General features: G+C 36.8%; 1 pseudogene; it reads left to right on the forward strand.

Moving 5' to 3' along the window:
* The first annotated feature begins 692 nt into the window (after window positions 1–692).
* LOC123793066 (trifunctional enzyme subunit beta, mitochondrial pseudogene) lies at window positions 693–2,105 on the forward strand (annotated as a pseudogene).
* Window positions 2,106–11,618: the final 9,513 nt, after the last annotated feature.

Genomic DNA, 11,618 nt, shown 5'->3' on the forward strand with positions numbered 1-11,618 from the left:
AATTCTGTACCCTATGAAATTATCCTTCAAAAGTGAAGGAGAAAATAAACACTTCCTCACACAAACAAAAACTGATGGAATTTGTGGCCAGGAGATTCGTCTTGCAAGAAATGTTAAAAACAGTTCTTTACATGGGTGGGGTTTGGGGGTTGCCTGGGTCTCCACAGGCGTTCTGGCCAGGACTCCGGGGTGCCCTCGGCTGGCCTCCCCTGAGCAGAGGAGCATCCTGGAGACAGCGAAGTGGCTGAGGCTGCTTGCTAATTGCGCTGCAGGCCACCAGTTCCACCCAAAGGGGACGGAAGTGCAAACGCTTCCAGTTGAGGCTACCCGCAGAGGACTTTTCTTCTCGCGTCACACACTTCAGCCAGGCTCCCGTGCACTTCCTGACGAAAACCCCTGAAGCTGCGCTGTCGCGGGGGACGCTTCCTCCTGCTCTTCATTTCAGGCGAACGCGGTGTAAAGGACTCTTTCTCCAGTGGAAGGAAGGGGGCCCGTGGAGAGATGCTGGGGTTTTAGTCAGGCAGTCAATGGACAGCCCTCCAGGACCCGGAAGCCCGAGAAGACGCTGGCTGGTGGGAGGGGTCCTTTTTAGGCCCACCGGCTCTTGGTCCTTTTGAGTCCTGTCACTGCGTTCTGGACCTTTACCTGGGCAGGAGCCTGAATGGCGGAAACTAAGGTGAGGGGATTTCAGGATGATTTCCATCTTGATTTACACATTTAAAAATCTTCCTGCTACCAAAAAAAAAAAAAAAAAAAAGGCCCTCACATTTTCAGCAAGAACACTGAACTCTTCCTCCCAGCTATGAACTGGGAGACTCGAAGAAGACTAGTCAAATCCCGATACACATAAGGAATATCGTGGCGGTGGGTGGTGTTTGCACTCCTTTGCTATCAGGCACTTCATATAAAGATGTGACACTGCATGATTTGGCTAGAACAGCACTTTCAGGTTTGATGCATCAGACCAGTGTTCCAAATGAAGTTGTTGATTATATCATCTTTGGCACGATTATACAGGAAGTGAAAACAAGCAATGTGGTAGAGAGACTGCCCTTGGAGCCGGCTTCTCTGACAAGAATCCTGCTCATACTAGCTTGCATCTCTGCCAACCAAGCCAGGACCACAGGTGTTGGCTGGTTTGTTTCTGGCCATTTTGATGCAATTGTGGGAGGTGGTGTAGAGTTCATGTTGAACATTGCTATTCGTCATTCAAGGAAAATAAGGAAAATGATTCTTGATCTCAATAAGGCCAAGACTCTGGGTCAGCCACTATCTTTAACCTCTGGGTCAGCCACTATCTTTAACCTCTACATTTGGATTGAATTTCTTATCACTTGAGCACCCTCTGGTGAGACGATGGGCACTCTGCAGACCAACTGGTCACTGCCTTTGCTTTTTCTGACTGAAATAGGATGAGTATGTACTTGTTTCCACAGCCTGACCATAAGGACCCAGGATGAAGGACTCCTTTCCCAAGTTGTATCCTAAAGAGTACCAAGAAAAAATACAGTTACCAAAGATAATTGCATTCATCCTTTCTCCCTGGAGCAGATGGCCAAACAAAAACCTGCATTCATCAAGCCCTGTGGTACAGCGACAGCTGCAAATTCTTCTTTCCTGACCGATGGTGAATCAGCAGTGCTGATTATGGCAGAGGAAAAAGCTCTGGCCACGGGTTATAAATGGAGGACATTTTTGAGGGATTTTGTGTAAGTATCTCAGGATACAAAAGATCAACTTTTACTCAGACAACATATGCTATTCCAGAAGTTTTAGAGAAGGCAGGATTAACTCGTATTGATGCTTTTGAATTTCAGGAAGTTTTCTCAGGTCAGATTTTGGCTAATTTGAAAGCCATGGATTCTGATTTGTTTGCACAAAAATACATGGTTAGGAAAACCAAGGTTGGATCGCCTACTTTAAAGAAGTTTAACAACTAGGGTGGATGTCTGTCCCTGAGATACCCATTTGGAGCCACTGGCTGCAGGTTGGTCATGGAAACTGTCAACAGATTACAGAAGGAAGGAGGCCAGTATTCCCTAGTGAGTGCCTATACAGCTGGAGAGTAGGACCATGCTATGATAGTAGAAGCTTATGAAAAATAATAGATCAGGAAGAGGTGACCTGGAGTTTCTCTGCAACACTCACACTAGGTAATGCCATTTCCATGCATTACTACCTAATATCTATAATTTCTAGCTCCTCTTAGGAAAACAAAATTTGTGGCCCTCTGTTAAATGCTTTGCAGTTAAGGCTTTGCTAATATTCTGAACTTTCCAATAATCATGGCTTACTGCTCTTTTGGAGATTACTTAGCCACTAGAATCTCACATAGTAATAGGCTTAAGCATTTGCTTTTGGTCTTTATTTTCATTGGAGACTAAATTAGTGGTTGCAGTTTGGGAGAGAGGTTAGCTGAGATTGGGAATCATCTTTGTAATATTTGCAAATTATACTCATTCCTATATGTAACCTAAAGATAACTGTTTTCTATGAAATACAAACCAGTGTGCCTAAATTAACTTAATTATGGAAAGATAATTCAGAATCTAAACAAAGTGGAGAGGTATTGTCTCTAAAAAAGTTTTTTAGAGACAATGAAAATAACATAGGTCGGAAACTCAGATCTACATAAAGGAAGAGCTTCGAAAAAGAATGAGAATAAAATAAAAACTTTTCTCTTATTCTTAGTTGATCCAACAGATAAATTTTTCAAAATAATAACATCAACAATGTATTCCTGTGTGTATGCTTATGTATATATCATATATGCTTCTTTTTTTTTTTTTAAGATTTTATTTATTTATTTGACAGAGAGAGAGCCAGTGAGAGAGGGAACACAAGCAGGGGGAGTGGGAGAGGAAGAAGCAGGCTCATAGCAGAGGAGCCTGATGTGGGGCTCGAACCCACAATGCCGGGATCACGCCCTGAGCTGAAGGCAGACACTTAACCGCTGTGCTACCCAGGCGCCCCATCATATATGCTTCTGTATGCTTATTTATAAGTAAAAAGAATGACAGCAATTATACAAAGAACAAAAAGAAGGAATTAGGTTTATTTTGTAATAAGGTACTCACACTACTGATGAAGTGGTATACAGTCATTTGAAAGTGGACCTAAATTAGCTGTAAATATCTATTGCAAACCCTAGGACAAACAGAAAAAAATATATGCTATATGCTAAGAAATGAGAAAAATTAAATTCTATAAAATGCTAATTTAAAAGCACAAAAGACAGACAAAGAGTAGAAGATAAGAATGGAAACAAAGTATAAGAGCATCAAATAGAAAACAGTGACACATATGGAAGATATGAGCCCAAATATATCAATATCACTGAAAACCAATGGTCTAAATGCACCATTTAAATGATAAAGATTCTCAGAGTGAATAAAAAACAAGATCCAATTTCATGAAGTCAACAAGAAAAACATTTTATTTTTTTTATTTTTTATTTTTTAAAAGATTTTATTTATTTATTCGACAGAGATAGAGACAGCCAGCGAGAGAGGGAACACAAGCAGGGGGAGTGGGAGAGGAAGAAGCAGGCTCATAGCGGAAGAGCCTGATGTGGGGCTCGATCCCATAACGCTGGGATTACGCCCTGAGCCGAAGGCAGACGCTTAACTGCTGTGCCACCCAGGTGCCCCAAGAAAAACATTTTAAATATAAAGAGACATACAATTTAGAAGTAAATGTATGGAGAAAATACAGTATGCTAATACGTATCAAAAGAAAGCAGAAATAGCTATATTAATTTCAGACAGCAGATTTTAAAGAGAAATTTATTACAGTTAAAGAAGGACATTATATAATGGCAAAGAGGTCAATTCCCCAAGAAGACATAACAATTCTTAATGTGTATATGCCTAACAACAGAGCATCAAACTGTGAGAGGCAAAAACTAACAGAACTACAAAGATAAATAGATGAATCCACTATCATAGTTGGAGACTTCCAGAACCCTCTCTCAGAAATGGACAGATCAGCAGGCAGAAAATTACTAAGGACATAGTTGAACACAATACCATATCAACTGTATGTAACTGACATCTATAGACTAAATTCGACAACAACATCAGTATGCATATTCTTTTCAAGCTTCACATTCATGAATATCAACCACATTCTTGCCCATAAAACACACCTTAACAAATTTAAAAGAAAAGAAATCCTGTCACTTCTACTCTTAGATCAAAATGGAATTAAACCAGAAATCAAAAATAGATAACAGGAAAATCCCACAATATGTGGAGACTAACCAGCACACTTCTCAATACAGACATACCTCATTTTATTCTGCTTCATTTTATTGTACTTCATAGATAATGCATTTTTTATAAATTGAAGGTATGTGGTGACCCTGCATCAAGCAAGTCTCTGGGTACTGTTTTTCTAACAGCATTTGCTTACTATATGTCTCTTTATCCAATTTTGGTAACTTTTACCACATTTCAAACTTTTTCATTATTATTATATTTGTTATGGTGATCTGTGATCAGTGATTATAAGTCACTAAAAGTTCAGATGGCGGTTAGCGCTTTTTAGCAAAAAATTATTTTTTAATTAAGGTATATATATTTTTTAAGACATAATGCTATTGCACACTTAATAGACTACAATATGGTATAAACATAACTTCTGTACACACTGGGAAACTAAAAACTTCATTTGACTCATTTTATTATGATATTTGCTTTATTGCAGTGGTCTGGAACTGAACCTGCAATATCTCCCTAGTATCCCTTTAATACATAGGTCAAAAAAGAATTCTCAAGAGAAATTTAAAAATATTTTTTTTTCCTAAATGAAAATGAAGAAAGAACTTATCAAAACTTGTGGGTTGCAGCTACAGCAGTATTTATAGGGAAATTTATAGCACTGTATGTATAAGAAGAAAGATCTAAAATAATCTAAATTCCCATATTAAGAAACTAGAAAGAGAACAGCAAGTTAAATCCAAAGTAAGCAGAAGAAAAGAAATACTAATAATTAGAACAGAAATCAATGGGATTTAAAATAGGAAATCAATAGATTAAATTAACAAAACCAAAAGCTGTTTATTTGAAAAAATAAATCAATAAGCCTTTAGCCAGCCTAACTAAGAGAAAAAGGGAGGACACAAATTGTTAATATCAGAAATGAAAGAAGGGACATCACTACAGACCCCATAAATATTAAAAGATAATAAAGGAGTACTATGAACAATGCCATGCCCAGAAATTTGGCAACTAGATGAAATGGGCCAATTCCTTTTTTTTTTTTTTTTAAGATTTTACTTATTTATTTGAGAAAGAGAAAAAACATGAGAGGGGGAGGGTCTGGGGGAGAAGCAGACTCCCCACTGAGCAGAGAGCCCGATGAGGGACTTGATCCTGGGACTCCAGGATCATGACCTGAGCCAAAGGCAGACGCTTAACCAACTGAGCCACACAGGCACCCTAGGCCAATCCCTTCAAAGACATAATTTGACAAAGCTCACACAAGAAAAATAGACAATCTGAATAGCCCTGTATCTATTGAAGAAATTGAATTAATATTTAACAACTTTCTAAAACATGAAACACCAGGCCCTGGTGTGTTCACTGATGAATTATACCAAAAACTTAAAGAATGGGGCACCTGGGTGGTCCAGTCAGTTAAGCGTCTACCTTGAGCTCAAGTCATGATCCCAGGGTCCTGGGATCAAGGCCCACATTGGGCTCTCTGCTCAGTGGGGAGCCTGTTTCTCCCTCTCCCTCTGCCTGCTGCTTCCCCTGATTGTGCTCTCTCTCTCTCAAATAAATAAAGAAAATCTTAAAAAAAAAAAAAAACTTAAGGAATTAATTTTACCAGTTCTATGCAATGTTTTTTGGAGGATGGAAGTAGAGAGAATACTTCCTAATTCATTCCTTGTGGCCAGCATCACCCTAATAACAAAATCAAACAAAGATACTGTGAGAAAACTACAGATCAGTATCTCTCTTGATCAAGACTTCTCAACAAAATATTAGCAAATTGGATCCATCAATGTATAAAAAGAATTATACACCACAACCAAGTGGGATTTATCCCAGGTATGTAAGGCAGGTTTAGAAATTCAAAAGCCAATTAATTTAATCAAAAAAGCAAAATCACATGATTTTTTCTTTTGGACCAAAAAAGCAAAATCACATGACTGTATCAATAGATGCAGAAGAAATATTTGCTAAAATCCAACCACCGTTTATTAAAAAAAAAAAAAAGAAAAACAAAACAAAAAAAGCTCTCAGTAAACTGAAATAGAGCCAAACATCCTCAACTGAATTAGGAGTATCTACAAAAACCCTACAGCTAGCATCATACTTAATGAGAAACCCAAAAATTTCCCACTAAGGTCAGAACAAGGCAAGGATGTCTCCTTTCACCATTCTTTTTAGAAAAATTATTCTGAAAGTTCTAGCTAATACAGTAAGACAAGAAAAGGAAATAAAGGATATATAGATTAGAAATGAAGAAATAAGATTATCTTTGTAGATGACATGGTCATCCGTGTAAAAAATCTGAAAGAATTGGCAAAAAATTCCTAAAACTAATAAGTGATTATAATAAGGTTGGAGAGGGGGGCGCCTGGGTGGCTCAGTCGTTAAGCGTCTGCCTTTGGCTCAGGGCGTGATCCCGGCATTATGGGATCGAGCCCCACATCAGGCTCCTCTGCTGGGAGCCTGCTTCTTCCTCTCCCACTCCCCCTGCTTGTGTTCCCTCTCTCGCTGGCTGTCTCTCTCTGTCAAATAAATAAATAAAATCTTTAAAATAATAATAATAATAATAATAATAAGGTTGGAGAGTAGACATTATTATACAAAAGTCAATTGCTTTCCTGTATATCAGCAAGTAGATACAGAGTAGCAGTTAAACAAATAGAACAGGTAATTGAATGAGTAGAATTTGAAATTAAAAACACAGTGCCATTTACATTAGCATTCAAAAAATGAAATAGTTATAAATCTAACAAAATATATATAAGATCTATATGAGGAAAACTATAAGGAAGCCTGGAAAACACCAGGAAGCCTGGTGAACAATACACAAGAAAAACTAAATAAATGGAAAGATGGCCCGTGTTCATGTACAGGAAGACTCCATATTGTCAGTATGTTCACTCTTCCTATCATGACCTATAGTTTCAATGCAATCCCAATCAAAATCTCAGCAAGTTATTTGGGGATATGGACGAACTAATTCTAAAGTTCATATGGGGAGTCAAAGACCCAGAATAGCCAACAAAATATTGAAGAACAGAGGTAGAGAATGACACTACCTGACTTCAAGTCTTTCTATAATCTACAGTACTTAAGGAAGCATGAAATTGGTGGAAAAAACAGGAAATTGATCAGTGGAACAAAATAGCACAGGAGACCTACATAATATAGTTGACTGATTTTTTATAAAGGAGCAAAGGCAGTACTATGGAGCAAAGACTGTCTCTTCAACAAATGGTGCTGGAGCAACTGGACATCTGTATGCAAAAAAAAAAAAAAAAATCTAGACAGAGACCTTATATCCTTCACAAAAATTAACTCAAAACACATCACGTATCTAAGTATAGGATAACATAAGAGGAAAGTTAGTTTACCTTGGGTATGGTGGTAACTTTATAGATGCAACACTAAAGTCTTAATCAGTGAAAAATAGAATTGATAAGCTATACATCATTAAACTGACAAACTTCTGCTCTGTGAAAGAGCATGACAACTCTATGACATTCTGGAAAAGGCAAATACGATGGAGACAGTAAAAAAGATTAGGGGTTGCAGGTGGGGAGAGGGAAGAGAAGGATGAATAGGTGGAGCAGAGGGGATTTTACGGCAGTAAAAATGCTCTGTTTCGTATCATAATAATGGATACATGGTATTATACACTTACAAAATCCGTAGCTAGCATATACAACACCAAGAGCAAATCAATGTAAACTATGGGCTTTCGGTGATTAAGATGTGTCAGTGTAGGTTCACCAATTGTAACAAATGTACCACTCAGGGATGTTGATAATGGGAGAAGCTGTACATGTGTGGGGCAGGGATTGGGATACCGCTGTACCTTCCTCTCAATTTTTTTGGGAAACTAAAACTGCTTTGAACAAAATACAGTCTTAATATAACAACACATTTTTTTTTAAATCACACACTTAAGAGAAAATGAAAAGTAGTTTTAAGAGGGGACGGGGAGAGAAAAAACCTCATGCTGGGCATGTAGTTTATATTAAGTAAATGCAGGATTGGAAAAGAGATAAAGAGGAGTGTGAATTGTTGGATTTAGCTTGAAAGTAGAGGGGGCAGCAACCAGAGAATTTCCCAATTTATGGTGTTGAGGAAGCCAACTGATTGCCAAAGTCCCTGTTTTAATAAGATTTGGAAGACCTCTATACTCCTCTGAAGTTTTTCTTTTTGCCATAAGACACCTCCCATCAGTAGTCTCCAGAGCACCTATGCAGAGATTGGTCAGTCTTGTTCTTGAGATCTTTAATTTGTCTTGTGGGAAAATGGCACATCGGTTAAAAACCCATTACAGCAATCAATATTTCAGGAAGCCTGGAGAGCACATGCTTGCTGGCGACAATCTATATAATTGCCCCAAAGGAAAGGTGGACATTCCTTCCTTGCCTTTTTTATGGATGCTAGCTATTCCATCAGAAAATATAAACCTATTTATTTCACTATTAAGGAAGTGCTATGTGATTAAGGAAACTACTGGCAGTTCAATGAAAAAAGGAACGACAAATTTAGGGGAAAATGGTCATTTATAAATTAATAGCTCTCACATTATTGGAGAACAATTACTTGGCAAAAAGTATTCCTAACAGAACTAAGGACTTGAGAAATAAGGTCTCTGTAAATGCTGTTGTGACCAGTTTTTGTCTTTATATACTCATTCTAATCTTTCTGCTTTTCAGTGAAAGCAGTTCTAATTCCCAAACATGGGGGAAGAAAACATTACTAGCACCTGGCTGTTTCCTCTTATCCCTTTCACACATCTAAGTATTTAGGATTTCTAAATACTAAATTCCTAAGACATTTTCAAAGACTATATTGCTTCAGTTTCTTCTTACATATTTATCTATCCAACCATTTGTTACCTACCTATCTTTCTACTGCCTATTTACCTACTATCCATTATCTATCTTTCTATCTGTCTGTCTAGCTATCATCTGTCTATTTTATCTATCTATTGTTGCAAAAAGAGTTGCATATGTCACACCTTAGTACAAATGTTTCCTTGTTGGTCGTTTATAAGATGCTGAAAACTCTGTTATCTTTTGTTAAACTGTGATTAACTTACTTGGTTCTCATTACCCAATTATGACAACTCTGTACTTTATAAATAGGTAAAGAATAAGTAATCTGTATGATTTTGCATCTTTTCTGGTTTAGGAACATTTAAAATGTTATGTAAAATTTAGGAATATTTGTTAATATGATGTTAAAAACATTTTGCACAGAAATTATTACTGCAATATAGAATGATCGTTGTGTGTTCAATCTGTCTTCTTGGGTAAAGTCTTTTTGGTTTGTTTTAGTATTAGTCTGGATTCAAAACCTTACCCATTTTAAAACTATATTTTCTCTCAGTTTATAGTCAAAATTATTCTTATTTAAATGAATCTGCTATCATTTAAGCTGAATTAATTTTATCCTTAACAGGATGAGAATATTTTTCTTATTAAGCAATGCTCAGTTTAAGGCATTTGCACAATATTAACAACTTAACAATAAAGATGAAAATTCTGAAGTAGAGTTAGATCTGATAGCTTTATGTATTTAAAATCCTCTTTGTTATTTTTAATCCTTGTACATATTCTCACATAATATAATTTAGTGTTTGAGGCAAACTCAATTACTGAAATTCACAGTGTATTAAAAACTTTAAACTATGTTGAAAGATACCATTGAGATGTGGGAAAAGTGGAGATTACTATAGGAAACCATACCCAGGAGATTAAGATGAACATTTATCTACTCAAGGGGAAAATGTGTAATTCCTCTTGAGATTTGAAGAATTATTTGATATCATCTAAAGTGCTTTTTCATATTATAAAGCAAAGAATTGTTGGGGTTTTAAAAATGTTGAAATCACTAAAAAGTTTTAAAATACCATTTTCTTGCTTACTTATAATTTATATATGCAGTTTACTATGTTTTGTAGATTGCTAATATATTTGTTTTCCACTATTTATATTATTTCAGAAGGTATCAGAAATATTTTAGAAATACAAGGACCATTACATATACAAATATAAATTTATATGTTTTAATATGTATGATGTTTTATTTTCAAGAAGAGGAGATACATAAGAACAATAATATTGTCAGTATATATTTTAAATTCCCTTATCTTCATGTTCCCAAGTGACTGGAAAGAGGAGGCTATGACACAGGAAATCAAGAGGAAGAAAAGGGGGATTTTTAAAGATCTACTGTCTTAGAGCAAGACAAGGAAAAGAATGGAGGTAGGTGAAAGGAAAAGTTCCTTTTTAGATCAAAACACCTGTAGTTGGGATAGAATAGAAATGATTAGGTAGATGATAGATGGATGGAGGGATAGATACATAGATACATAGATATTATGCACTGCATTGTGTTTCCTGAAATTCATGTACTGAAGTCCTAATCAGTGCCTCAGCATGTGACTGTATCTGAAGATGGGACATTTAAAGAGCCAATTAAGTTAAAATGAGACCATTGGGGTGGTCCCCAAACCAGTCTCACTGGTGACTTAAGAAGAAGAGAAAATTTGGACACACAAAGAGACACCTCTGTGCGTTTACACAGAGGGAAAACCGTCTACAACGATCTAGAGGCAGCATGAGGGAGGCCATTTATAAGCTAAGGAGAGAAGCCTCAGGAGAAATCAACCCTGCTGATACCCTGATCTTGGACTTTCAGCCTCATAACTGTGAGGAGATAAATTTCTGTTGTTTAAGACACCCAATCTGTGATATTTTGCTATGGTTGCCTGAACGAAATAGAACAATAGATGTTTTCCCCATTCTCATTTTGCATTCTGTGAGAAGACTGGTTTTTAATGTGTTTTTACATTAATCTGGAGCAGACCCAACAGAGACATGTGCTACCAGGGATTATGCCCACTATTTTCTAAGCCCCTACAGTTTAGATTAGAGCTTTTCCTGTGTGCTCCCTGTGGGAGACACAGCGAGTCAGTGAACCAGCCACTGTAAAGGTCCTTTATCACAGGAATGGGTAAGGTGACTGAAAATGGAGGGATGGGATGATATATGCCACCCAAGATTTCTGTCAGGCACAGATTCAAGTGGGAAAAGGAACATGATTTAACTCTATGTCCCATGTTCCAATGTACCAGTGTCAGAGCTTTTCTCCAAACATCCTCTCCAATGAAATTTGGAAAGCAGAACTGTGACTTAGATATTAATGCTTAGTGCAAAAAATAGAATATTGACAGCAGATGAAATATAACAGAAAATGATTCTTCAAACAATGAAAAGAAACAAAGTAAAAAATAAACTGTTGGCTATCTCCTTGAAGGTAATAAGATTATGAATTTTAGCAGGACTGAGCTAATTGCCATATTCTGAATTTAAGTTAATAAAGTTGTAACAAAAATTGTTTTCACACTAAGAAATC

Source organism: Ursus americanus, chromosome 13 (genome assembly GCF_024610735.1).
Source record: "Ursus americanus isolate L20-20 chromosome 13, mUrsAme1.1.p, whole genome shotgun sequence".
Lineage (NCBI taxonomy): Eukaryota > Metazoa > Chordata > Mammalia > Carnivora > Ursidae > Ursus > Ursus americanus.